Genomic DNA, 27059 nt, shown 5'->3' with positions numbered 1-27059 from the left:
TACTTAAAAAGCCATCACTTGACCCAGCTATCTTAGCTAATTATAGGCCAATTTCCAACCTTCCTTTTCTCTCAAAGATTCTTGAGAGGGTAGTTGTAAAACAGCTAACTGATCACCTGCAGAGGAATGGTCTATTTGAAGAGTTTCAGTCAGGTTTTAGAATTCATCATAGTACAGAAACAGCATTAGTGAAGGTTACAAATGATCTTCTTATGGCTTCGGACAGTGGACTTATCTCTGTGCTTGTTCTGTTGGACCTCAGTGCTGCTTTTGATACTGTTGACCATAAAATTTTATTACAGAGATTAGAGCATGTCATAGGTATTAAAGGCACTGCGCTGCGGTGGTTTGAATCATATTTGTCTAATAGATTACAGTTTGTTCATGTAAATGGGGAATCTTCTTCACGGACTAAAGTTAATTATGGAGTTCCACAAGGTTCTGTGCTAGGACCAATTTTATTCACTTTATACATGCTTCCCTTAGGCAGTATTATTAGACGGTATTGCTTAAATTTTCATTGTTACGCAGATGATACCCAGCTTTATCTATCCATGAAGCCAGAGGATACACACCAATTAGCTAAACTGCAGGATTGTCTTACAGACATAAAGACATGGATGACCTCTAATTTCCTGCTTTTAAACTCAGATAAAACTGAAGTTATTGTACTTGGCCCCACAAATCTTAGAAGCATGGTGTCTAACCAGATCGTTACTCTGGATGGCATTTCCCTGATCTCTAGTAATACTGTGAGAAATCTTGGAGTCATTTTTGATCAGGATATGTCATTCAAAGCGCATATTAAACAAATATGTAGGACTGCCTTTTTGCATTTACGCAATATCTCTAAAATCAGAAAGGTCTTGTCTCAGAGTGATGCTGAAAAACTAACTCATGCATTTATTTCCTCTAGGCTGGACTATTGTAATTCATTATTATCAGGTTGTCCTAAAAGTTCCCTAACAAGCCTTCAGTTGGTTCAGAATGCTGCAGTTAGAGTACTGACGGGGACTAGCAGGAGAGAGCATATCTCACCCGTGTTGGCCTCTCTTCATTGGCTTCCTGTTAATTCTAGAATAGAATTTAAAATTCTTCTTCTTACTTATAAGGTTTTGAATAATCAGGTCCCATCTTATCTTAGGGACCTCATAGTACCATATTACCCCATTAGAGCGCTTCGCTCTCAGACTGCGGGCTTACTTGTAGTTCCTAGGGTTTGTAAGAGTAGAATGGGAGGCAGAGCCTTCAGCTTTCAGGCTCCTCTCCTGTGGAACCAGCTCCCAATTCAGATCAGGGAGACAGATACCCTCTCTACTTTTAAGATTAGGCTTAAAACTTTCCTTTTCGCTAAGGCTTATAGTTAGGGCTGGATCGGGTGACCCTGGACCATCCCTTGGTTATGCTGCTTTAGACGTAGATTGTGGGGGGGTTCCCATGATGCACTGTTTCTTTCTCTTTTTGCTCCGTATGCATCACTCTGCATTTAATCATTAGTGATCGATCTCTGCTCCCCTTCACGGCATGTCTTTTTCCTGTTTTTTTCCCTCAGCCCCAACCAGTCTCAGCAGAAGACTGCCCCTCCCTGAGCCTGGTTCTGCTGGAGGTTTCTTCCTGTTAAAAGGGAGTTTTTCCTTCCCACTGTTGCCAAGTGCTTGCTCATAGGGGGTCGTTTTGACCGTTGGGGTTTTTTATAATTATTGTATGGCCTTGCCTTACAATATGGAGCGCCTTGGGGCAACTGTTTGTTGTGATTTGGCGCTATATAAGTAAAAAGTTGATTGATTGAGTTGATTGGGTGGGGGAGGGGGGGTGGAATTAGAATTCTGACCGCTTTATAATTTTTGTACTCAGGCTTTCTTGATGACATCATCAGGATTGGGGGGGGTGGGGGGGGTTATATTAGAATTCTGACCGCTTTATAATTTTTGTGCTCAGGCTTTCTTGATGAGGTCAAGTAACCGTTAAAGATAAATAGATAAAGATAATAGATTAAAGCATTAAATTAATGGTTGCCAAGAACTTTTTAAAAAATGGTACCAGTTTGTTCCCCATGTCATAAGGATTCAGAATATATATAGTTTTTAGGGCTACATGTTATAGTTTTGGAGTTTATCCCGGACAGACAGACAGACAGAATTGGCCCTTTATGTGTATTGATTATATATCACTTTGAATTTTTCTGTTTCTGGATATTATCGATGACGTGATCAAAGTTTGATAAACACACAGCTCCACCTGTTGCTTTTGACGAAAGCGCACGCGGAGCAACAACAGGAAACACGAGGCCATGAGGAGGACCGCACTCATCCTCCTCCTCCTCCTCCTCCTCCTCCTCCTCCTCGTGGAGGAGTCAGGTAACCACACGGGCTGCTTTCTTTCTCACACGGCGGTGAAAGAGGCTTTCTGGCAGCGTTCCTACTTTACAACAGACTTTATAGCGCAGTAAAAGTAGTTTTATAAGACTGACGTGGTGTCTGGGCTCGTGCTCGGAGTCCGTCAGGTGTCCACTTCCTCTTCATTCATAAAACTGGGACAAAGTTTGCTTTTTACTCTCTTTGGAGACTCCAAGTTCCAACTTGGTTTCGTTTTTTACACTTTGTTGGACTTAAGTGGCTGAATTTAAACCTGGTAAGTTTGGACTTTCTTGTTAGAATTTTAAAGCTGGTTTCGTGTTCGGTTCACACCGAGCAGGTCTGACAAACACTGAAAATATTACAGCTATTCAGAAGTCACTCTTACACATTGTTTACCATTTCTGTCTTCTGAGTTTTGTCGGCTATGATCAGGGAGTTTGGAGCTTTTAAAGGGGACATATTATACATGCGAACCAGGACAAACAACTCCTGAATGTGAGCATTTCTGGAAGGGCGCTGCGCCCTTTGGTGTAGCCTTAAAAACTGATCTTTCCCCTGTTAACAACCAAGCAAAATATTTATCTTCAGTGGTTTAGCATTAGGGTTATGGTTAGCTGTTTATTTTTATGAAATGGATAAAAAGTTTGGAATTTCCCAATCCAATTCTGGAATATTTCCTGTTTGCATACTGCAGGGAACATGGGTATGGATTAATGTTTACCTTTTGCGAAATACATCAAAGTTTGTTCATTTTTAATATTATTTCCCCTTCCAGACTATGGTTTTGTGCACTTCCAGAAGTTTTGTTTTTCATACTGTAGGGAACACAGATAAGGGTATGGGTTTAATTTTTGTCAAAGGCATGAAACTTAGCAAATTTCAATACTTCTTACCTTCAGGTCACAGCTTTGTGCACTTGAAGAAGTCCTGCACAATAGCAGAATTCTGACTTGGTCCCAACACTGTTGTGAAAAGTTTTTGTTCACATACTGTGTGGAACATTTAATAGTTTGGCCACTACCCATAATGCAGTGTGGTGCTGAACTGAACTGCATGTGCACCAAATTGCTGGGAGAGTTTCAGTTTATAGTTTCTCTTGTGTATATATGGAATCAGGTTTTTAATGTTGATGTGACAAGATTGCTAATGAATATGACTAACATATGACTGGCAAAGCTTCAGGGACTGTCGGCAAGACAAACCACAGCTGTAAATAACTTTTGTTCAGTGCCTTTTTGCTAACCGTACAACGGGAAGTGTACACATGGGTACCAAACCAGAATTCTTGGAATGTTTTTGCGCACATACACTGTGCTCTTACTTTCACAGTTATGGATCCCAGAAGGTCACGGGTCCATGAGGGTGTCGTTGGTGAACTGGAATATTCAGTCATGGTTGCTTTGGTTTACCCATGGCTGGATTTTCCAGATGTTCAAAAATTTATTTTTGTCCGTCATAAACTTTGACATAGTTTTGTAATCACTTGCATTCCCAAGACGCTCATGATGGTATTGTTCATGCTATGACGCCCATGGGAGGTTTTCTGGAAACTATGGTTATTTCATCATTATGCTGTGATGTGCCAAACATGGTTCTTAGGGCCCTGTCACACCTTGACGACTTATCCAGCATATGCTGACAGCCCCGTTTCCACCGAGTGGTTTGGATCGGTACTACACGGTTAAGTCTGTCTTGGTTTGCGTCTCCACCGCCGGCAGAACCTTTTTGTTTGGCTGGCAGAACATGTAAATATTGACAAGCATGTCGTTAAGCACGCGTACCCTGTCACACGGCCTCTCCTCTCCACACGGAGGCCAAACAGAGTAATTTAACATTTTTTAAATTTTATTTTATTTCATTTTTGTCTCAGTGGATCATGGAATTTATTTTCATTGCATGCAGAATGCTGAAGAATTGATTGATGCCTGTGGTAAACACTGACATGAATGAATGAGGTGCTGTGACTCTTAAATTTCTTGTTGTGGCACAAAGCACCGGGGTTCTCTGGATCAGACTGAGAAATACACAAAGCACAGAGGGACTTCATTTAAAATGCTACATTTCTTCAACCACAACAAGGAATTAAAGTATTCTCAGATGTCGTTTTCTAAAATCAGAACGCTTTAGGTGGATACATTTTTGTCAGGCTGTGACGATGAAGCCAACTGAAATGAACATGTAAGATAAGACTTTTTATTATATGGCTGTGATGCTACGCGTGCTCTGAATACTGATTTCTGGTGTCATATTTCGCATATCCTACCAGTTAACCTGACAATCAGTCTGAAATGCGTATCCCATTTGTTAAAAACCAGAAAGGTAAAACACGATTAGAAAAACCAAGTCGGACATGAACATACTGCATAAATATCTAAACATCATTAGAACAAACACACAGACTGAAAGCGTACCAGCTAACAACCGGACCATCTGTTAGCAAGTTCTTTATGAAGGTGAAGAGAACAGGTCTGACTATGAGCCCAAAACAGTCAGCAGCTTTCGTATTCAGATGATACCCTACATTTGTGTGTGTATAATAGCCATATAATAAACAAATTATTAACTTCGCTTGCTTGGTCTGTACGGGAATATCAGACATCGCTGTTTTTCGCACGGACCTAACGCTTGGTTCATGCTTACGCCTCGGTCTGATATTTTCCTGTACAGACCTCGCACTCGGTTAATAATCCTTTAATATTTCATCTCTGTGTGAATGATTTTAATATTTGTAACAGTCTGAACTGTTTCCACGAGGACTGCAGGCTTCAGTTGTTGAGCCAATCAGTGGACAGTCAGTGGACGTATTTCAGCTTATGAATAACTTAAAAGAAATGTGTCAATAATCACATAACTTACCTACAACTTATGGTCTGTGTATGCGGGATGTATGAGCCATACGCTGGCATACATTGAAAATATTGTGCATGGCCAAAAATGATCATATCCGATCATTTCTGGTGATCAGAAATGATAATCATTACTGATTTTGGACCCGCAGCGGGTGCAAAATCAGCCTACAGAAATGATCTTTTTTTTCCATCAATCTCAATCAAACCCATTTAAAGATGTCAATCATGACTCACTTTTCTGCTGGTTAAAGTCGCTACCAGACTGTCATCTGTTATTGTGAGCAAGAAGAGAAAATTGTCCACTGTTTCACACCACAGTTTTTTTTCCGTTCCTCATGACGTGCGTTTTCCATGGGACAGCGCACAAAGGTTCTCTGGTGTGGATCATTGTGCGTATGGGAAAAGTTCTTGGGGGAACTTCTCGTACAGCCGCTAAAGTTCTTCTGCAGTGTGCTGGGCACCGAGCGCTGGGGGGAAAGTTCTGCAGCCGCTAAAGTTCTCCTGCAATGTGCTCCACACTGAGTGCTGGGGGAAAGTTCTGCAGCCACTGAAGTTCTCCAGCAATGTGCCCCACACCGAGTGCCTGGGGGAAAGTTCTCTGCAGTCACTAAAGTTCTGCAGCAGCTAAAGTTCTCCTGCAATGTGCTCCACACTGAGTGCTGGATGAAAGTTCTGCAGCCACTGAAATTCTCCTGCAATGTGCTCCACACTGAGTGCTGGGGGAAAGTTCTGCAGCCGCTGAAGTTCTCCAGCAATGTGCCCCACACCGAGTGCTGGGGGGAAAGTTCTCTGCAGTCACTAAAGTTCTGCAGCCGCTGAAGTTCTCCAGCAATGTGCATCGCACAGAGCGCTGGGGGGAAAGTTCTCCTACAGCCGCTAAAGTTCTCTTTGCAGTGAGTTGCATGCAGAGTGCTGCAGGATAGGGGAGAGCGGAACCAGCTTCCCCTGCTAGATTTTTAAATTTATAATGCTCTGAAAAACTATTGCCTGCATTTTGAGCGCCAGATTGTGTGAAGTAAAGCCATAGTTTTTTTTTTTTTATCTTTGTTACAGCCTTACTTTAAAGCCAAGAGAAACAAGCCATCAGGCCAAAATACAAAACAGTGTAGATGTGTGTCCGGAACATCAGAACTGCTTATTTATACATAGCAGTTTATTCAAGAAAATCCTTGTGTTTTTTCATACATTAAATAAATTGCAATTAAAACAGTTTTAAGTAAAATAAAAAAAGAAGATTCTTTAGAAATCTTTGATGTTTGTCTGTAAATTAAAACCATAATGATTGATTCCTTCATTTAATGTTAAAATGAGGAAAAGTTTTTTTAAAATAATAAAATAGTTACTGTTTAAAGAGCCTTCGTTTTATTTAGAAGCATAGCAGCAGGTGTGAGTTCAGCACATCTAACCAGATGAAGGTCTCCTCTGCAGCTTCACCTTCAAATTGATGGCTTTTTTGGAAACACTTTCCTCACATTTTGAAACACAGAGATGTTCTCTTCTTCTGTCTGGACATCAGATTTTGGTATATTTATTTAGATTAACAAAGAAGGCTCTTTGTAAGCCCATAATGCAAAAGTTTCGGGGGCGAAGCCTAAGCATTCCCCAAACCCCTGGCTTTTTAAGGTGATTTTTCCATCCCATTACACTGCATCCCAAAATCCTGCTGAGACCCCTGCCCCGACGTACTCGCCCTGTTACGACGTATATCAACGTGCGTCAATGTGCTCTTAATTCATACAAAACTTACTCATAACTTATTAGACGTATGCCAGCATTTTTAATACGGTCGGCATACACTGGCTAAATTGTCGAGGTGTGGCAGGGGTGTTAAATTTGTGACAGCACAAAGTAAAGATTTTGATGTTGTTTGTTTGTTTTGCAAAGGACTGTCTTTAGCTTTTTGGAGCATTAATGGTAAATGGAGAACCTCAGCATACAAATCTATAAGATACTAAGAGCTGTTTTATCATGCAGAGGCTGAGAGAGGTTCTCTGTTGACACTTTTCTGGCTGCTGCAGTTGCAGCTCGCCACCACTAAAACACGCGCGCGCGCGCACACACACACACATGTGCACGCACATCTCACATTAACCACACATAGGTTTTTAAACTTGCTTCACCTACTTTTGAGCTACAGATAAATGCAGCTATTTGCACGCCTGCAAACTGCAGGTTGTGGTTTGGCCAGGTCAGCACTACACATAGTTTTTTTTAAGTGTGTCACTCATCAGAGAAACAAACAGTGTTTATCATGCAGCTCGACGTCCTGATTTGCAAACAGACATCCCAGCAGGAGCTCCTGACACAGCTTCTCATCTGTCAGGATGAAAAGCTGGCCTTGAGGCTACATCCTCAGGGTGTTCTGCACCTCTGGCTTATTTTGATTCTTAGGAATGGGGTGCTTTTTGAAGATTGGTTACCATGGATGCTTGTTGCCCAGGTTTCAAAGGCAAGTTAACCAACACAGTGGTGTAAAAGAGGTGGAATCACACAGCTGTCTTGCGCTATTTAAATTACATCATGTCATGTTGGTAAGAATAGAACTCCTGTTCTGGGGCAGTCATTGTCCCAGTATGACTAAATAACCCTCCAAGGTCAAAACAATAAGCTTGGCATTGCTCTGTTGTTCTGGCTTCAAGAAGCAGTAGTAAATGGATATATCAGGTTGAACAAATCACAGAACAGCTGTGACTGTTATGAGCTCTGGAGGAGCTTCATGTGGGGTTGTCATACCTCCATTGTCTGTCATTGTTTTTTACTGGGCGTACCATGTTATGATGACTGTATGGAAGTCGGTTATTGCTGTTTTATTCTATTGTACGATAGCATGCAGGTGTGAAATGAGTTGGGCTGATACACTGATCAGGGATGTGTTTGGACACTTAACCCTCTGGGGCTGATGCCGTCATATACGAGGGCTAAGACCAAGCTTTACTACATTATAAATAATGTTTTATTGATATGAGATAGAAACTTACTTTTTTTTTTGCTGAAAAGTTAACTCCACGGACTTTCGAGCCAGCCATCGGCCATCTTTGTACTCCTCATAGAAGCTGTGTGATGACGTGCGAATGTGAGTGTCCAATCAGAATTGGTTCACCGTCACATGGTTTTCCAAAATCCAATTGTAGGGCAGATTTACCTCATGTGAAAAGCCAAAGATCGTTTTCAGGAGTGATGTGTTACTAGTTGGCCCATTTGAATAGCCCCCTGGGTGCTCCAATGAGTACATACTATTAGTACATACTCAGTGCGCCCTGCACCATTACGCACAGAGATCAGTGAAAGCAGGAGCAGACGGAGAGCCTCTGATGACAATATCATGTGCTCAAAGAGTGTGTAGCTATCAGGATTGCTCCACTAGTTTGCATGTGAATGTTACTGGATAACTCTGTTGCTTTCTCTGCGCAAAGCACTGTTTACCATATCAATGGACAACAAAATGCATAGACCATTTTGTATATATTGTTCAAAATGTGCATTTGTGTTTATTGTTTGAACCTTTTGGTTGTACAGTCTTTCACACAAGACCTCAAATTACCTTTATAAAGTATCAAAACAGTTGTTTATTATAGTTTGCTGTGTGTTTTGAATAAATGTGTGTGGAAAATTATTTTTAGCTTTATTTTTTCCTTGCCTATTTTTGATTGTAAGCCTTTATTTCACTTATAAAACACAACAAAAACATACATATTCTGAAAGCACAGGTTGTCCTGAAAAAAAAGAGACATAACACTTGATTGTGGGATGCAGGGAGAGCTGTTAACAACAATAATAAAACATTTATGCCAGGCGAGTGAACTATCCAAAAAATGCCCTCGGACCCAGAGGGATTTTGTTCAGCTAGAAACAGTATTTTTATTGTGTTATAAGAAAGTTTATTTTTTGGCTTCTATGTCAGTAAAATGTAATTCAGTACTTACAGCACCACACACAGGCCTGGCATATGTACTACAACATTAAATGAAGCTTCGAGGCACAGAATTTGCCTCGAACATTTTTTGTAATCAAATTATTCGAGTTACTCGACTAATCGTTTCAGCGCTATATTTAATATTTCTTTTAATGCAATATTTCTTTTCTTTTAATTGTGGTTTTTAATGTTTTAATTGATTTTAATTTGTTTTTGGGTTGTTTATGTGACGCGCCTTGGGGAAACGCTGTCGTGATTTGGCGCACTACAAATTGAATAAATTAGATTAAGAAGATCCTCTCAGCAGAAGTCCACTCTTTCTTGTGTGTTTTGCTCAGACTCGCACTGAGTGTTTCACTTTTTAGTTTTTGCTTTTTTGGGCAACACACAGTGCTTCACAAACAGGGTAACTTCAATAATAATAATAAAAAAACAGACATGTTCAACCTCCAGCTGAAATGCGTCTGCTGAATTGCAGAGAAAGAGGGATTAAAAAAACACGCAAGGACTGTCCACCAACTTCTACAAAAAAAAAAAAGAAAAAAAGAAAAACTTAAAAATGGTTAAATTTTACAAGTTGGTGGAAAAAAAAATAAAAACAGCAAGCCACATCCCATCACAATTTCAGAAAAATGTCAAGACTTTGGTCCGACCATGGTCGGGCAAATAGACTTTTGTCTATTCGCCCAATTATTTGTCAGCCGGACTGACTGAGAATTACACTGACCGCCTGTGCTTAGGGTCCGGTGTCAGGGGAGTGCTGAGCTGAGTTCCTAACACCGGGAAAGATCCAAAACTTGTAAAGATGTGAAAAAATAAATATTTACCCAGGTAAACAGAAAGGGATACACTAAATTTGACAGTTTGTGTAATGGCACAGCAACATTGTGCCACGGCTTAGGGAGAGCCCTGGACTGTTGATGTTGTTTAAAAACGCAAGAGTACTTTTTCCAATTACTCGATTAATCGCCAGAATAATTGATAGAAAACTCAATCACTAAAATTATCGATAGCTGCATCCCTACTGCCAGGCTTCGCTAAAATCTTCATTACTTCATGTGCTTGTGGCTGTTCTATTAGATGTTGCCACATGACCTCATCTTCATCTTGTGATGTACTGGTCAGATAATTTGGGGCACAGTACTATAATATAAAAACTCATTTTTCTTCTAGCTTCTGCTACAAGTAAAATTTGAGTCATTATGGAGTATATATAACAACTCCAGATGAATTAACTGCTGTAGATTTTAATTTATTTTATAATTATTTTATAATTTTAGCAAAACATAATGTTCAGATATGCAATATGTTGTTTAATAATAAAATACATTTTGTTCAATGGGATTTTGTTAACCCAGGCATTTCACATTTCAAAATGACACATTTTCAAGCTGTAATTGCAATACTGTGACATATTTGCTTAAGGTTATCATACCTTAAGCATACCTGCGACTCATACTGGTGTCGCAGACAGAACGGTCCCCTTAAAAATCAGTCCCCCCGATGACGCGGTTCACTGATTAACACCTTGTTTCTGCTTCAAACTGCACTCCAATCATCTTCTATCTCAGCGACAGATATCTGAAGCTTTTGTACAAAAATCATTTCCACATAAATTCAGCATTATTTCATCATCAAAGACTGAAGAAGTGATCAGAGCGCCATGGCTGCATAAGCTGCTAGCTGATGACCTAGTTCAAAAATAATGAACCCAAAGTGTGACATAACCACCATCAAAATGTAAAAGTGGTCTTTTTTGTGAAATGTTATCATTTAAGGTATGGTTATATATCAGAGTTTCAATATTTCTGTTGGTCTCAGTTCAGTCATTGCTAGAAATTATCAGTGCATATACGAGGGCTGTCCGTAAAGTATAGGTCCTTTTTATTTTTTTCAAAAACTATATGGATTTCATTCATATGTTTTTACGTCAGACATGCTTGAACCCTCGTGCGCATGCGTGAGTTTTTCCACGCCTGCCGGTGACGTCATTCGCCTGTGAGCACTCCTTGTGGGAGGAGTCGTCCAGCCCCTCATCGGAATTCCTTTGTCTGAGAAGTTGCTGAGAGACTGGCGCTTTGTTTGATCAAAATTTTTTCTAAACCTGTGAGACACATCGAAGTGGACACGGTTCGAAAAATTAAGCTGGTCTTCAGTGAAAATTTTAACAGCTGATGAGAGATTTTGAGGTGATTCTGTCGCTTTAAGGACTTTTCACGGTGCGAGACGTCGTGCAGCGCTCTCAGGCGGCGTCATCAGCCTGTTTCAAGCTTAAAACCTCCACATTTCAGGCTCTATTGATCCAGGACGTCGTGAGAGAACAGAGGCGTTTCAGAAGAAGTCGGTTTCAGCATTTTATCCGGATATTCCACTGTTAAAGGAGATTTTTTTAATGAAAGACGTGCGGACGGGTCTGCGCGTCGGGACGCAGCCGACGCGGCGCGGCGGCACAGGAAAAACACCTCCATGTTGATAACCATTTGTTAAAATCCAGTTGGCTTTTGATGGCTTTCAGTGGAGTGAGTATATGAGAAATTGTTTATCAGCTGGAGATGTTCCAACTTGTCCTTAAGGCTTCCAGCAGAGGTGTTTTTCCTGTGACGGAGCGTCGCGGCGGCTGCGAGCCGACGCTGCAATCCGCCCGCACGTCTTTCATTAAAAAAAATCTCCTTTAACAGTGGAATATCCGGATAAAACGCTGAAACCGACTTCTTCTGAAACTTCTCTGTTCTCTCACGACGTCCTGGATCAATAGAGCCTGAAATGTGGAGGTTTTAAGCTTGAAACAGGCTGATGACGCTGCCTGAGAGCGCTGCGCGACGTCTCGCACCGTGAAAAGTCCTTAAAGCGACAGAATCACCTCAAAATCTCTCATCAGCCGTTAAAAGTTTCACTGAAAACCAGCTTAACTTTTCAAACCACGTCCACTTCGATGTGTCTCACAGGTTTAGAAAAAATTTTGATCAAACAACGCGCCAGTCTCTCAGCAACTTCTCAGACAAAGGAATTCCGACGAGGGGCTGGACGACTCCTCCCACAAGGAGTGCTCACAGGCGAATGACGTCACCGACAGGAGTGGAAAAACTCACGCATGCGCACGAGGGTTCAAGCATGTCTGACGTAAAAACATATGAATGAAATCCATATAATTTTTGAAAAAAATAAAAAGGACCTATACTTTACGGACAGCCCTCGTATACTATAATGTGCTAGAGCGTAACGCTTGTGACAACAGTTGGAGGTAAGAAATTGTGTCCATTAGTTCCTGGTATTATTGAACAAGTAATATAATTATTCTATTGAAGCAGAGTAGGAAATATAGCTAGGGTTTTGACACAAATAAATCAAGGACTTATTCTCAGCGTTACGCTTGTGACAGTTTTACCTTGCTTTAGAAACATGATGTTTTTTCTAGGAAATGACATTTCTACCTTTACAAAAATGTATTACTATGTGTTAGTATGAAGCACAAACAAACACACGGACAAAATACAAGGGTATTTCTTTAACATTCAACTTTAAATGATAATGCTAAATAGCAATGTCACACAAAATTGATGAAAAAGGTGCTATTTTGGGGGTACATTTCGTGCATATCTCTGGAACCGTGCGGAATTTTTCCACGAAATTTTCAGTACGTCAAAGAGACTATAGGCAACTCACAGATAAATCTGGATGGTGCTAAATAAAATAATGGCTTGTTCATGACAAATGCAATGCAAATCAGCAGTTAGGCTTCATTATTTTTGAACTAGGCCTGATGTGTTCACTGCGCGTCAGACATTTCAAAGCGTCACAGAATTTCACCTTGTTTCTGCTTAAAACGGCCTCTTTGCAGTTTAAAACTAACTTTAGAATGATGTAAGAGGTTTTACCTTTATCATCTGATGGTTAATAATCCCATTAATCCATTTGATTGCTTTGGGTGAAAAGACTCCCTCTCAGACATGCTGCTGTGGTCCGAAATGACGCATGCGTAGATGCAAAAGGACGGACCGATTTTTAGGGGCGGACCGTTCAGTCTGTGACACCGGCCTGTGCCTAGTTGAGAGAGACTTTTAACCCAAAGATTTTTTTGGTGATTACAGCCGCTAAGATGCTGCCTGTAAACCTGAGCCACAGTGATGTGCAGCGTAATAAGCAGACAAAACTTTATCTCGTCTGATGGGTTGTTTGTTGCTACACCAGTTAGTGTATGGAGTTCAGATTGAACATTGAGAATCATTTGCTAAGGAATTTTTGTTGTGATCTGAATCTGCGGAAATCATCTAATCGTGTAGAGAGGGAGCGAGAAGGAGTGTGATGGCTGTTAAAGACAGATAAAAGTAAACGAGAAACTGTGTGGTCGTCGGCACCGTCAATCAGTGAGTGTTTTATCTTTTCAAATCTTGGTGAAGAGAGCAGGAGCGAGTCAGACAGTGACGAGGCAAAAGGAGATTGTAAAAGGGAGAGATAAAGGGGAGGAGAAAAAAGTAACTGTTTGAAGAAATTCACCACTTGTTCTCTCAGTAAAGTGGGTGATGGATGAATCTAAAAGGGAGGGGACATTCCTCAGTCCCACATTGCCCCCGGCTTAATTTCTGTCTCTCCCAAATTTTTTTCTTCAGTCTCATGTTAAGTGATAATGGATTTTCTCTCGCTGGCCGGATGTCACATTTTCATCACAGACTATTAATTATCAGACATGAATAACCAAACTCAGACTATCAGCTCCTGTCATCTGATATCACACCATTTTTAAAAAGACATTTTGAAAATGGAATGGGACTGATAAGATTGAAATTTGTTTGAATTTATTGATTTTTTTTTCCTCATTGTGTTTGGATTACTGGTGTTATGTACACATACCGACCTAAGCTCATATATTTATGTGTCCTCCTTGTGCAGAGGCAGAGAGGCCAATGTTGCGTTTCCTGTAGGGTTTTTATTAGCAGCCGGGGCAGGACAGTCTGAACCCTCCAATCATTACATTGAAATAAACGTACACTTCACTGCGAAATAAACTTGAACATACAGTTGTATGTATAAGTTTGGGCACCACTGATCATTTTCATGATTTTCCTTTATAAATCACTGGTTCTTTCAGCAATTTCAGTTAAATATATCATATAGCAGACAAACAGTGACAATTGAGAAATTAAATGAAGTTTATAGGATTTACAGAAAGTGTGCAATAATTCTTTAAACAAAATTAGACAGGTGCATAAATTTGGGCACCCCAACAGAAAAAAATACATCAATATTAAGTAGTTCCCCCTTTTGCAGAAATAACAGCCTCTAAATGCTTCCTATAGTTTCCAATGAGACTCTGGATTCTGATTGAAGGTATTTTGGACTATTCTTTACAAAACATCTCCAGTTGAGTCAGGTTTGTTGGTCTCTGAGCATGGACAGCCCGCTTAAAATCACACCACAGATTTTTAATAATATTCAGGTCTGGGGACTGAGATGGCCATTCCGGAACATTGTACTTGTTCCTCTGCATGAATGCCTTAGTAGATTTTGAGCAGTGTTTAGGGTCATTATCTTGTTGAAAGATCCAGCCCCGGCACAACTTCAACTTTGTCACTGATTCATGAACATTGTTCTCAAGAATCTGCTGATATTGACTGGAATCCACGTGACCCTCAACTTTAACAAGATTCCCAGTACCTTCACTGGCCACACAGCCACACAGCATGATGGAACCACCTCCAAATTTTAGAAAAATTACTCTAAAACTCTGTCACAAGGAAATCTCTTTATTATTGTTTGTTGTTGCTGTTGCAGTATATAAAAAATGTCTTTAAAATGTCTTCAAAATTTTGACCTTTAACAGTATGGTGGCCATCTTGACCCCTTCTCTGGCTGTGCACCTGTACTGTCTCTGTAAGCAGGAGAAACAGCCACAGCAATGAGAAAAACCTGTTTATATTTTGTGGCAGTTGCTACCTGATTGACCTGTGAGGCTCACACATGCTGAAACAGGCTTGTTGTGCATTTTAAGTGAAGGAGAGTGAAATGTTTGTAAAATTGGCACCATGGCAGCACTGTTATTGCTCTGTGCTGATGAAGCAGAGCGAGACTGAGGCTCTATCAGATACACAGTGTAGTATTTCATACAGAAAAATATACCGGGTGAAATGATTAATGTATTTTTGTAGAATATTGTTCCCAGGATTATTCTGACACCAATGCTTATGCTGATCAAATAAATGCATGTAAGTGCACATTCCGGACATGTGACTGTCCTACTGAATCAGCTATAGCAATAATGCCACAAAATGTTTATAGGCTGCGATGCACATAAAATAATCTGTGACCTCCCCATCAATTCTGTTTTTATTTGCCCTGCTTTGCCACCTATGTCAATGGGCCACAAAGAGGTTCTCAAATACCACCTAAGCTACGCATTTCCCATCTCTCTTTATTCTGCCACTAGTGGAGTAAGCTCGTTATAGCGTCTGTAGTTGACTGGCTGCACACCTCAATCATAAAGAGTTTCTAGGTGGTGTAGATGTCGGTGTGATAGGGTGATTTATGTGTGATGTTGGGTGGGGATTGTTTTAGTCAGGAAGTTGGTCAGTCTCAGCAAAACCACCATGAAGCGTTGAAGGAGTGAAGCAGTGAAATTGATCTAGATGGCAGCTCAACTTCTGTCTCGCCTACAGTCAGGGAACAACTCCACCAGGCAACACGGAAAAACAGAGTTACCGGTAAGAGAGAGAGGCTATCGCATTTTAACATCAATGTAATATCTATTGAAGATTAACTTGGAGAACGTGAATTACTGACAACATCATAGTCACTAAGCAGGGATGCACCATTCCACAATTTTTCACTTCCGATCCGATCCCGATACCTGAATTTGGATATCTGCCGATACTGATACTTTTCCGATCCGATACCAGAGCTCTGTTTGCTTTAATATTCTTAACATTATTGTTGATTTTATATGAGGATTTTCTTAAAACGAAGACCTGAAAGTTCAGCTACAATTTGCCAGAAAGTGCATCTAAGATGAAAGTCTAGATTTGATGTTTTGGTACTATAGCCTATAACCTTTTTTTTTAGACTTAAAGAGAAAAGGTAGCACTCTCTCTCTCTCTCTCTCTCTCTCTCTCTTTCTCTTTCTCTCCTCAATTTTCACTTTCAGTTTAGCTATATTGATATTGGAGACATGTTTACATTGTCAAAGCAAGTGTTAAGAGTAAAAAGTAAGTCCTCTCTGTCTCTCTCAATTCAGTTTAAATTGAAATGTACGTATAGGGCAGTCACAATTATTACAATATTCGCCAATCGCGATTATTTTTCATATTCACAAATATTTTTCATAATCGCGATTACTGTGAATTACTTATTTTATCCACAAAGTTGCACAAAACGACTTGGAATCTGACGTCATCGTGTTGCAGCAGCAGCCACACACAGCCTCGCTGCCTCACTCACTCTGTTTCCTCTCGTCTTGGTCGGATGGTTAGCAAGGCTCGGAAAATGACACAGAGAGTGATGAAGTTCTGGTTCCAAAGCCATGTACCACGGCACCACTGTGGATGCATTTCGGTTTTAAGTAGGGCTGGCACGACTAGTCGACTAGTCACGAATATGTGGACGATTGAAATCGTCAACAATTATTCATAGTTTTAGGCAGCAAGCCGTCCTGCCATCATTTGGACGTTCAAATTTTAAAACTGGCCATCTTGTTCAAAGCCTTTTAAAATGCGCAGTTTACCGAAGGAGCTGTGTGTGTGTGTGTGTGTGTGTGTGTGTGTGTGTGTGTGTGTGTGTGTGTGTGTGTGTGTGTGTGTGTGTGTGTGTGTGTGTGTGAGCAGAGTCAACTCACTGCAGACTGCGAGGGAGGGAGGGAGATTCCTGAACAGAGGCACAAAACGTTACGTTCTGCTGAGAACCATCAGTGCACATGAGACAGCGAGTGTGGAGCAGAGAGAGAGGATGTTAACCCGAGTGAACATGTTAAAAGAAACAAAACCAAACCGTGGAGCTGACTTTACTCTCTGTACTTTCTCTACACATGCCATCACAACACACTTCATGTTCTGATGGCACCGTCCTGTTCACACCATGTGCGCGTCATATACTGAATTTATGAGATCATGAGATGAAATAAACGGTCAAACATCCTTAAAAAAAATCCTTAAAAATGAGAATATATAAATGAACTGAGCAAAAATTACACATACACGGGTTAAAAACCCTGCTGTGGAGAAGCTGTGCAGTGATGTTCAGAGGCACAGATCACAAAAAGCTGAACTTTAACAGCTGTTATTTTCCAAAGGTATGTATTTGTTCAGTCTTGAACTTAATGTAGTGTTCAAGCACAAAATGTGACAATGACAAAAAAGGATGACTTCATCACACTAAAATGAACTGGAGTCAGAATAAAAATAGAATCTGCTGATTTCTGTTATTTTTCAAAGTTATTAAGCTGCAGCTATATGTTTTAATTATTTCAAAGTGAGTTGCCTCTTATTTTATTTTGATTTATTTATACAAAAAAATATGGGAGTCTAATCAGCCTGCATTGTCCGGTTTTCCTGCACATGTCCAGGTGTTTTTTCCTTCTTTATAAGAGTTTGGTGTTTGCGTTTTCTCCACAAAGTTTTAAAACACAATAAAATGTTCACACTTTTCTTTATAGCAGTTCTGTAATTTCAGAAATGCAACAGAAATAGCCACAAATCAGAAAAAGTTGGGACTATACAGTAGTGTTCAGAATAATAGTAGTGCTATGTGACTAAAAAGATTAATCCAGGTTTTGAGTATATTTCTTATTGTTACATGGGAAACAAGGTACCAGTAGATTCAATAGATTCTCACAAATCCAACAAGACCAAGCATTCATGATATGCACACTCTTAAGGCTATGAAATTGGGCTATTAGTAAAAAAAATAGAAAAGGGGGTGTTCAGAATAATATCATCTGCTGTTGACACGACAAACTCAAAACTATTATGTTCAAACTGCTTTTTTAGCAATCCTGTGACTCACTAAACTAGTATTTAGTTGTATAACCACACTTTTTCATGATTTCTTCACATCTGCGAGGCATGGCGTCAACCAACTTGTGGCACCTTTCAGCTGTTATTCCACTCCAAGTTTCTTTAACAACATTCCACAATTCATTCACATTTCTTGGTTTTGCTTCAGAAACAGCTTTTTGATGTCACCCCACATGTTCTCAATTGGATTTAGGTCCGGGATTGGGCAGCCCACTCCAAAACATTAATTTTGTTGGTTTGGAACCAAGACTTTGCTCGTTTATTAGTGTGCTTGGGGTCATTGTCTTGTTGAAACACCCATTTCAAGGGCATGTCCTCTTCAGCATAAGGCAACATGACCTCTTCAAGTATTTTGACATATCCAAACTGATCCATGATACCTGGTATGTGATATATAGGCCCAAAACCATAGTAGGAGAAACATGCCCATATCATGATGCTTGCACCACCATGCTTCACTGTCTTCACTGTGAACTGTGGCTTGAATTCAGAGTTTGGGGGTCGTCTCACAAACTGTCTGCGGCCCTTGGACCCATAAAGAACAATTTTACTCTCATCAGTCCACAAAATATTCCTCTATTTCTCTTTAGGCCAGTTGATGTGTTGTAACCTCTTCTGCACATGTCCTTTATTTAACAGAGGGACTTTGCGGGGGATTCTTGCAAATAAATTAGCTTCACACAGGTGTCTTCTAACTGTCACAGCACTTGCATGTAACTCCAGACTGTCTTTGATCATCCTGGAGCTGATCAATGGGTGAGCCTTTGCTGTTCTGGTTATTCTTCTATCCATTTTGATTGTTGTTTTCCGTTTTCTTCCACGCGTCTCTGTTTTGTTTTGTTTTTTGTCCATTTTAAAGCATTGGAGATCATTGTAGATGAGTAGCCTATAATTTTTTGCACCTGCGTATATGTTTTCCCCTCTCCAATCAACTTTTTAATCAAACTACGCTGTTCTTCTGAACAATGTCTTGAACGTCCCATTTTCCTCAGGCTTTCAAAGAGAAAAGCATGTTCAACAGGTGCTGGCTTCATCCTTAAATAGGGGACACCTGATTCACACCTGTTTGTTCCACAAAATTGACGAACTCATTGACTGAATGCCACACTGCTATTATTGTGAACACCCCCTTTTCTACCTTTTTTTACTAATAGCCTTAAGAGTGTGCATATCATGAATGCTTGGTCTTGTTGGATTTGTGAGAATCTACTGAATCTACTGGTACCTTGTTTCCCATGTAACAATAAGAAATATACTCAAAACCTGGATTAATCTTTTTAGTCACATAGCACTACTATTATTCTGAACACTACTGTATGTAAAATGAAGATAAAAATAAAAATGTTGCACTATTCCCAGTTTCTCCACTCACAGAAGCCAAATGTTCTTTCAGACTTGTGTAATTATACTACAATAGTAGAATATAAAGAAGGGGAAAAAAGAAAAAAATAGACAATATAATCGTAATTATTTGCCTGACAAATAATCATCTCCAGAAATTCCTAATCGTGACAGCCCTACGTACGTATACATTGTCAAAGCAAGCGTTGGAGCAAAAAAAAGAAAAGAAAAAGTCCTCTCGCCGTCTCTCTCTCTGCCCCTCTCTCTTTCTCCCCCTCGCTCTCGCTCTCTGTCTCTCTCTCCCTTGCCTCTCTCTCTCTCCCTACTTGCCATTTTCCTCCTGAGCAAACACGAAGCCTTTCAATTACAAAATAAACTGTAAATTTCTAAATGTATCATCAGCAGCGCTCACACAAGTAACTCTGGGTAAACACTGAAGGATTTTGGTGGAGGTTTTCCCGTTCAGCGCAGAGAAAGTGAATCTCTGTTCGGCTGGCCTCCTCAGCTGTGCTCTGCTGTTAAAGCGTTTCACAGCCTTGGGACATTGAAGTGGCGGATTTTTCAGTAACAATTCAGTTAATCTTTTGGAAAATCCGTATTCGGCGGCACAGATCATTTGAACCCAAGAGCCGGGTGGAAATTTGCCATTACCAGTGGCTTAAAAGCTGTGGTGCGTGGAAGAAACAGCTCAGCTTCAGCTCAGAAACATCCCCTTCCCCCGCCTCTCCTCCCGTTCAGCAGTAAACAGAGCAGAGAGCATGCAGCACTAGAGAGGTTTCACAGACGTGGTTTCTCTCCAGTATCAGAAAATCCCGCATGTTGATTCGGGAAATTCCGATCTGCGAATTACGTCCGTATTGGAACCAGATACCGATCGGGGTTCGGATCGGCCCCAACCCTATCACTAAGACATGAAAATTAGGAATTTCTTCTCAAAGTATCTGAACCACGCTTCCCAGTAATACTCCTATTCAGTGTCCAAGAATTGTGGAATAAAAGTCAGAAATCCAAGCAAATTATTAAAAAGTACTTGTTTAAGGCAGCATAGCACCATTTTTTTTCTTTTTTTAAGGAAGACGCATATCAGATTTTTGAGATATCATGTGCGTAGACAGACAAACCTGTGCTTACATAACCTATCTTCATGTATCACTTGTCCAGCTCATGCGCTTTGTGTCATGTTACCACTATTGTGGCTATCAGTTTACAAACCACACAAAAGCACATCTTTGGGCTGTTCGTATTATGGCTGTGCAGGAGATTAGCTCAATGGTGGTTCATTTAGAAAAGGAGACAGACGCTGTCCATGCAGATTTTTATTATATTTTCCAGTTCCCTTCTCATATATCATGAAATGAAGTTGATGAGTTAGAACAGTGTGTCTTCCCAGCGTAAAATGATAGAATAATGATGTCACAGTTCATTTGAGGTATATATCTACCACACCTTTCAGTAACGTGCTTAAAACTGGTGTAGTCACCATGTATTAATTCAGTTACAATGACTCCGACTCAGAATTTCTTTGGATTAAGGGATGGAAATCCTCTTAATCTTTTTCATGGGTGGTTTTATTTTCACTGCTGAGAAATGCACTGAAATTAAATTAATCTAAATTATTCCTCAATGAGCACATTTTACCTGCAGTGCACGTTTCTGGATTATGTCATCATGTCGGTCCTCACATACCTAATTGTCAAAGCATTCAAGTGAGGAGTATGTTTGATTTCGCAGGGGTTCATCCATTTATCTGGACTCGATAATGTTTTATTTTTCTCAGTGATTTTGTATCTTTGTAGGAATAGAAGGCAGTTTTGTGACAGTACCTTGTGGATCAGTGTTTGTGTATATTCTTTTAATTTGGAACAGTCATTTGACTTAATACTGCACAAATCTTAGCTGACAGTTGGTGAGAGTAGGAAGAGGATACAAAAACACTATGCATCTAAGGTTTTCTCAGTCTGTAGTATTGTACAATGTACACATTGCTGTCTGACAGCAGCAGCTATTAAATGTCATATTCTGGCCTTTCATATATTCACAGCTAGTCAGCAGCAGGCAGTGTGTCATCTAAAAGTATCAAAGGTCAACTGACAAAGCAGCATTCTGACAAAGTTAATAACTTACAGAAATATTGCATGATTTATTTTACTTTTCAGATCAGTTGCAGCTATTTTATAAACCAAAATCACTACACAATTTATCACAAATAATGTTATTGTTTAAAGTGCAGGTGAAAGCAGTTTCATCATGGCGACTGGGCGACATTAGTTTGCTAACTCAGTTGTTTTTCTAAATTCAAACTTAAGCCGAGTAGTTACAGCATTCAGGTGACTTCATACTCTACGAGCCTCCATGGTACACCACTTCCAGTGCATCTATCTGGCATATTGCCTTTGTCATGTCCTCGCTTAGTTTATAGTAATTCCAAACAGGTGAGGATAGGTGGCCAAGATGAGATTCTAGCTATTTTTCCCATTTCTACAGAGAAATTAACTTGTATAAATAAATCAGGCCTCCAAGAATGTGCTGACAAAGTCCATCTTGCAGCTGACCTTTATTTATTGCCTATATTTATATTTAAACATAAAAAAATCTGACTTCCACAATTAAAAACCAATGACCATCTTAACAAGTGAATATCAGAGTAGTCAAGTATTCTGGTTCAGCCCTAGACAGAAAGGAAACAATGCTCAGAATGACAGGTGTATATGCTCAGGATAAAGATAGTCACTTCTTAAAATGTGCATTTTCTTCAGCTATCGGTTCATTTTGGCTTAATACAAATGTTTCGGGGTGAAACCACCTGAAGCTAAGGGCTTAGTATCGCTTATTAACTTGTTTTACATACTCTTTTGTTTCTGTGTGTCAGCAAACACTCCACATGTGTCCGTTTACAATAACGGTGCAGACGTACGATCATGCACAAACACGAAAACGTCCAACCAAGAAGGAAACTAAAACCTGAGAAAGTGTTTTGAAACGAAAGAAGATATTTGATTCCAAGAGGGATAAAACTAGAGTTGTGCTTTGAATTAAATATGAATGTTTGTGTGCACTGAAGACTGAGCTTCAATGCAAACACTCTCTGCCAAGTCAATGGAGACATGATTGCATGATTGATTGTGAGCATTTATTAGATTTATTTGTTAGTGGTTTTCAACAGGCTAAAGAATAGTACTTGAAAGGAGGAGTAAGAAGCATTTCCTGGAACACAAGCAGTTTGACAGCTTTCAACAGTGATATTGCTGAAGCCAGAGAAACCAGTGTTGCAAAACATACTGGAAAAGTGACAAAAGTGACAAAAGTGAAGAGCCATTGTGTGTGGTTGATGATTTCAGTAGTATTTGTACTTCGCAACACTGACAGTGTGCACCTGTTATGGAGTGTTGTATTAGTGTGTCCCAAATTGCAACATTGTGGAACTGTTACGTATTTCTCCTAAAAAATAATACATTAAAGGTGTATGGCCTTTTGGTTTTTCTAAGCTTTAAGTCATAAAAATAATTTTCTTTGCCACCTCTATAATTTTATTTCTTATGTATTTAAATAAGGGATTCATAATATTATATTGCCAATATGATCAAAATTTGTGCTGTCTGGAAACAACTTAGAATTTTGACCCCTTAAATTTAAGCGATCAGACACCAGGACCTACATTTGTTAGCATCATCATAGATCACACGGGGGCTTACCTAGAGCTTTTGTTGTGAAAGGGTAGTGACACGGACCCACAACAGGGGGCGCAAATGCACGGCCAATAGATGAGCCAAAAAGTAACAATTTAATGTTGTGAAATGTGCACAACGAAATACAGACAATCTCAGAATATAATTACAGTCAATTCACAAAGATGACGTGTGGGCAGGCTCGAGGATAGAAGACGTCTGTCCTGAGAAGAGCTGGAACCACACGATTTCCGCCGCCACTGAACCTGGTGAATACTGGAGCCGCCAAGTCCCGAATTCCCAGGTGATCACCGTCCCCGACTGTCGGATCTGGTACTGCTGGCGAGAACAAAGACAGTCAAGTGTAGGTGTGTGTACACCCAGTAACAACAACGGTGGGAATGCCACCTCCACCTCTCACTCAATATGTGTTGCAGCGGTCCCTCAGAGGAAAAAGAGTGCTGTCCTGCACAGCCTCCACAAACGAAGGACCGGTACTCCTGCAAACACTCACAATAGACAGATTCAGAAAATACCACAAAGGCTGAGGATATTACCTCCAATGAAGTACGATATCTCGGCGATGAGGTGGAGATGACGTCTGGGTTTTATGGAGTGCGATGATGAAGAATGAGTGACAGCTGTCAGGAGTTAATGAGTGACAGCTGTCACTCCCGGCTATGTCTGTGGCGGCAGCGCCCTCTCGTGCCTGAAGCCCGCACTTCAGGCAGGGCGCCCTCTGGTGGTGGGCCAGCAGTACCTCCTGCTCTGGGGGCCCACACAACAGGACCCCCCCCTCAACGGGCGCCTCCTGGCGCCCGACCAGGCTTGTCCGGGTGTCGACGGTAGAAATCGGCCAGGAGGGCCGGATCCAGGATGAAGCTCCTCTTCACCCAGGAGCGTTCTTCGGGTCCATACCCCTCCCAGTCCACCAAATACTGGAACCCCCGGCCCATTCGACGGACGTCCAGGAGCCGGCGCACTGTCCAAGCCGGCTCCCCGTCAATGATCCGGGCAGGAGGCGGAGCCGGACCGGGAGCACAGAGGGGTGAGGTGTGGTGAGGCTTGATTCTGGACACATGAAAAACCGGGTGGATCCGCAGTGAAGCTGGGAGTCGGAGCTTCACTGCGGCGGGACTGAGGATTTTGAGGATCTTGAATGGTCCAATGTAACGGTCCTTCAACTTAGGGGAGTCCACTTGGAGGGGGATGTCCTTCGTGGACAGCCACACCTCCTGCCCGGGCTGGTAAGCAGGGGCCGGGGATCGCCAGCGGTCCGCATGGGTCTTCGCCCTCGTCCGGGCCTTCAACAAGGCAGAACGGGCGGAGCGCCACACCCGACGGCACTTCCGCAGGTGGACCTGGACCGAGGGCACACCGACCTCTCCCTCCACCACGGGAAACAATGGGGGCTGATACCCCAAACACACCTCAAACGGGGAGAGGCCGGTGGCAGAGGACACCTGGCTGTTATGTGCATACTCAATCCAGGCCAGATGTTCACTCCAGGCCGTCGGGTGTGCGGACGTTACGCAGCGCAGGGCTTGCTCCAATTCCTGATTGGCCCGTTCTGCCTGTCCATTGGTCTGCGGGTGATACCCGGACGAGAGGCTCACAGTGGCCCCCAGTTCCCGGCAGAAGCTCCTCCAGACGTGTGAGGAGAACTGGGGACCACGATCAGAGACGATGTTGGTGGGTATCCTATGCAGACGGACGACGTGGTGGACCAGGAGGTCTGCTGTCTCCTGGGCTGTTGGGAGCTTCGGGAGGGCCACGAAGTGGGCCGCCTTGGAGAATCGGTCCACTATCGTGAAGATGGTGGTGTTGCCCTGGGACGGCGGGAGGCCTGTGACAAAATCCAGGCCGATGTGGGACCAGGGGCGATGAGGCACAGGAAGTGGCTGGAGAAGCCCTTGGGACCTCTTGTGGTCTGCCTTGCCCCTGGCACAGGTGGTGCAGGCCTGGATGTACTCCCAGACGTCGGCCTCCATAGATGCCCACCAGAAGCGCTGCCGGACAACTACCACGGTCCTTCGCACCCCTGGATGACAGGAGAGCTTGGAACCGTGACAGAAGTCCAAGACTGCAGCTCTGGCCTCTGGTGGGACGTATAGACGGTTCTTTGGACCGGTTCCGGGGTCCGGGCTCCGTGCCAGGGCCTCCCGGACGGTCTTCTCCATGTCCCAGGTGAGGGTGGCCACGATAGTGGTCTCCGGAATGATGGGCACCGGTGGATCCGACAGCACCGTTTTGACTTCGTCTTCGTGTACCCGGGACAAGGCATCCGATCTCTGGTTCTTGGTCCCGGGGCGATAGGTGATCCGGAAGTCAAAACGTCCAAAGAACAGTGACCAGCGGGCTTGCCTGGGGTTCAGCCGCTTGGCGGTCCTGATATACTCCAGGTTCCGATGGTCAGTGAAAACCGTGAATGGCACAGACGCTCCCTCCAACAGGTGTCTCCACTCCTCAAGAGCCTCTTTCACCGCAAGGAGTTCTCGATTGCCGACGTCATAGTTCCGTTCAGCTGGGGTCAACCTGCGAGAAAAGTAGGCACACGGGTGAAGAACCTTATCAGTCTCTCCGCTCTGGGATAGCACGGCTCCTATCCCTGAGTCAGAGGCATCCACTTCAACCACGAACTGGCGGCTAGGGTCGGGCTGCACCAAAACTGGCGCAGTAGAGAACCGTCGTTTCAACTCCTTGAACGCGGCTTTGCACCGATCCGACCAGGTGAAGGGGACTTTTGGAGAGGTCAGGGCTGTCAGGGGGCTAACTACCTGACTGTAGCCCTTAATGAACCTCCTATAGAAATTAGCGAAGCCGAGGAACTGTTGCAGCTTCCTACGGCTTGTTGGTTGGGGCCAATCTCTCACCGCCGCAACCTTGGCCGGATCAGGGGCGACGGAGTTAGAGGAGATGATAAACCCCAGGAAGGACAAAGACGTGAGGTGAAACTCGCACTTCTCGCCCTTCACAAACAGTCGGTTCTCTAATAACCGCTGCAGGACCTGATGTACATGCTGGACATGGGTCTCAGGATCCGGAGAAAAGATGAGAATATCGTCCAGATATACGAAGACGAATCGGTGCAGGAAGTCCCACAAGACGTCGTTAACCAAGGCTTGGAACGTCGCGGGGGGCGTTGGTGAGGCCGAACGGCATGACCAGGTACTCAAAGTGACCTAACGGGGTGTTAAATGCCGTCTTCCATTCGTCTCCCTTCCGGATCCGAACCAGGTGATACGCATTTCTAAGATCCAGCTTAGTAAAGATTTTGGCTCCATGCAGGGGGGTGAACACGGAATCCAACAATGGCAATGGGTATCGGTTGCGAACCGTAATCTCATTCAGCCCCCTGTAATCAATGCATGGACGGAGTCCGCCATCTTTCTTTCCCACAAAAAAGAAACCTGCCCCCATCGGGGAGGTGGAGTTCCGGATCAGCCCGGCAGCTAATGAGTCCCGGATGTAGGTCTCCATTGATCCGCGCTCAGGTCGTGAGAGGTTGTACAGCCTGCTGGACGGGAACTCAGCGCCTGGAACCAAATCAATGGCACAATCATACGGACGGTGCGGGGGAAGGGTGAGTGCCAGATCCTTGCTGAAGATGTCAGCAAGATCGTGGTACTCAACCGGCACTGCCGTCAGATTGGGAGGGACTTTGACCTCCTCCTTAGCATGTAAACCGGGAGGAACCGAGGATCCTAAACACACCCAATGGCAGGTTTCGCTCCACTGAACCACCACCCCAGACGGCCAATCAATCCGGGGATTGTGCTTCAACATCCATGGGAAGCCCAAAATCATGCGGGAGGTAGAAGGAGTTACAAAAAACTCAATCTCCTCCCGATGGTTTCCAGACACCACCAGAGTTACTGGTTGTGTCTTGTGTGTGATTAAAGGGAGGAGGGTGCCATCTAGTGCCCGCACCTGCA

The 27059-nt window shown here is 42.4% G+C and overlaps 1 protein-coding gene across 2 annotated transcripts in view; it reads left to right on the top strand.

Moving 5' to 3' along the window:
• The first annotated feature begins 2334 nt into the window (after positions 1 to 2334).
• The window catches only part of palm3 (paralemmin 3), a 113974-nt gene continuing 89249 nt past the window's right edge, over positions 2335 to 27059 (top strand). For both annotated transcript variants that reach the window (XM_034187856.1, XM_034187855.1), the window contains exon 1: positions 2335 to 2631. The gene's annotated coding sequence lies outside the window, so the exon portion shown is untranslated. The remainder of the gene's footprint in view (positions 2632 to 27059) is intronic.

Source organism: Thalassophryne amazonica, chromosome 15, assembly GCF_902500255.1.
Source record: "Thalassophryne amazonica chromosome 15, fThaAma1.1, whole genome shotgun sequence".
NCBI lineage: Eukaryota > Metazoa > Chordata > Actinopteri > Batrachoidiformes > Batrachoididae > Thalassophryne > Thalassophryne amazonica.
This window is presented reverse-complemented; position numbering and strand designations above follow the sequence as displayed.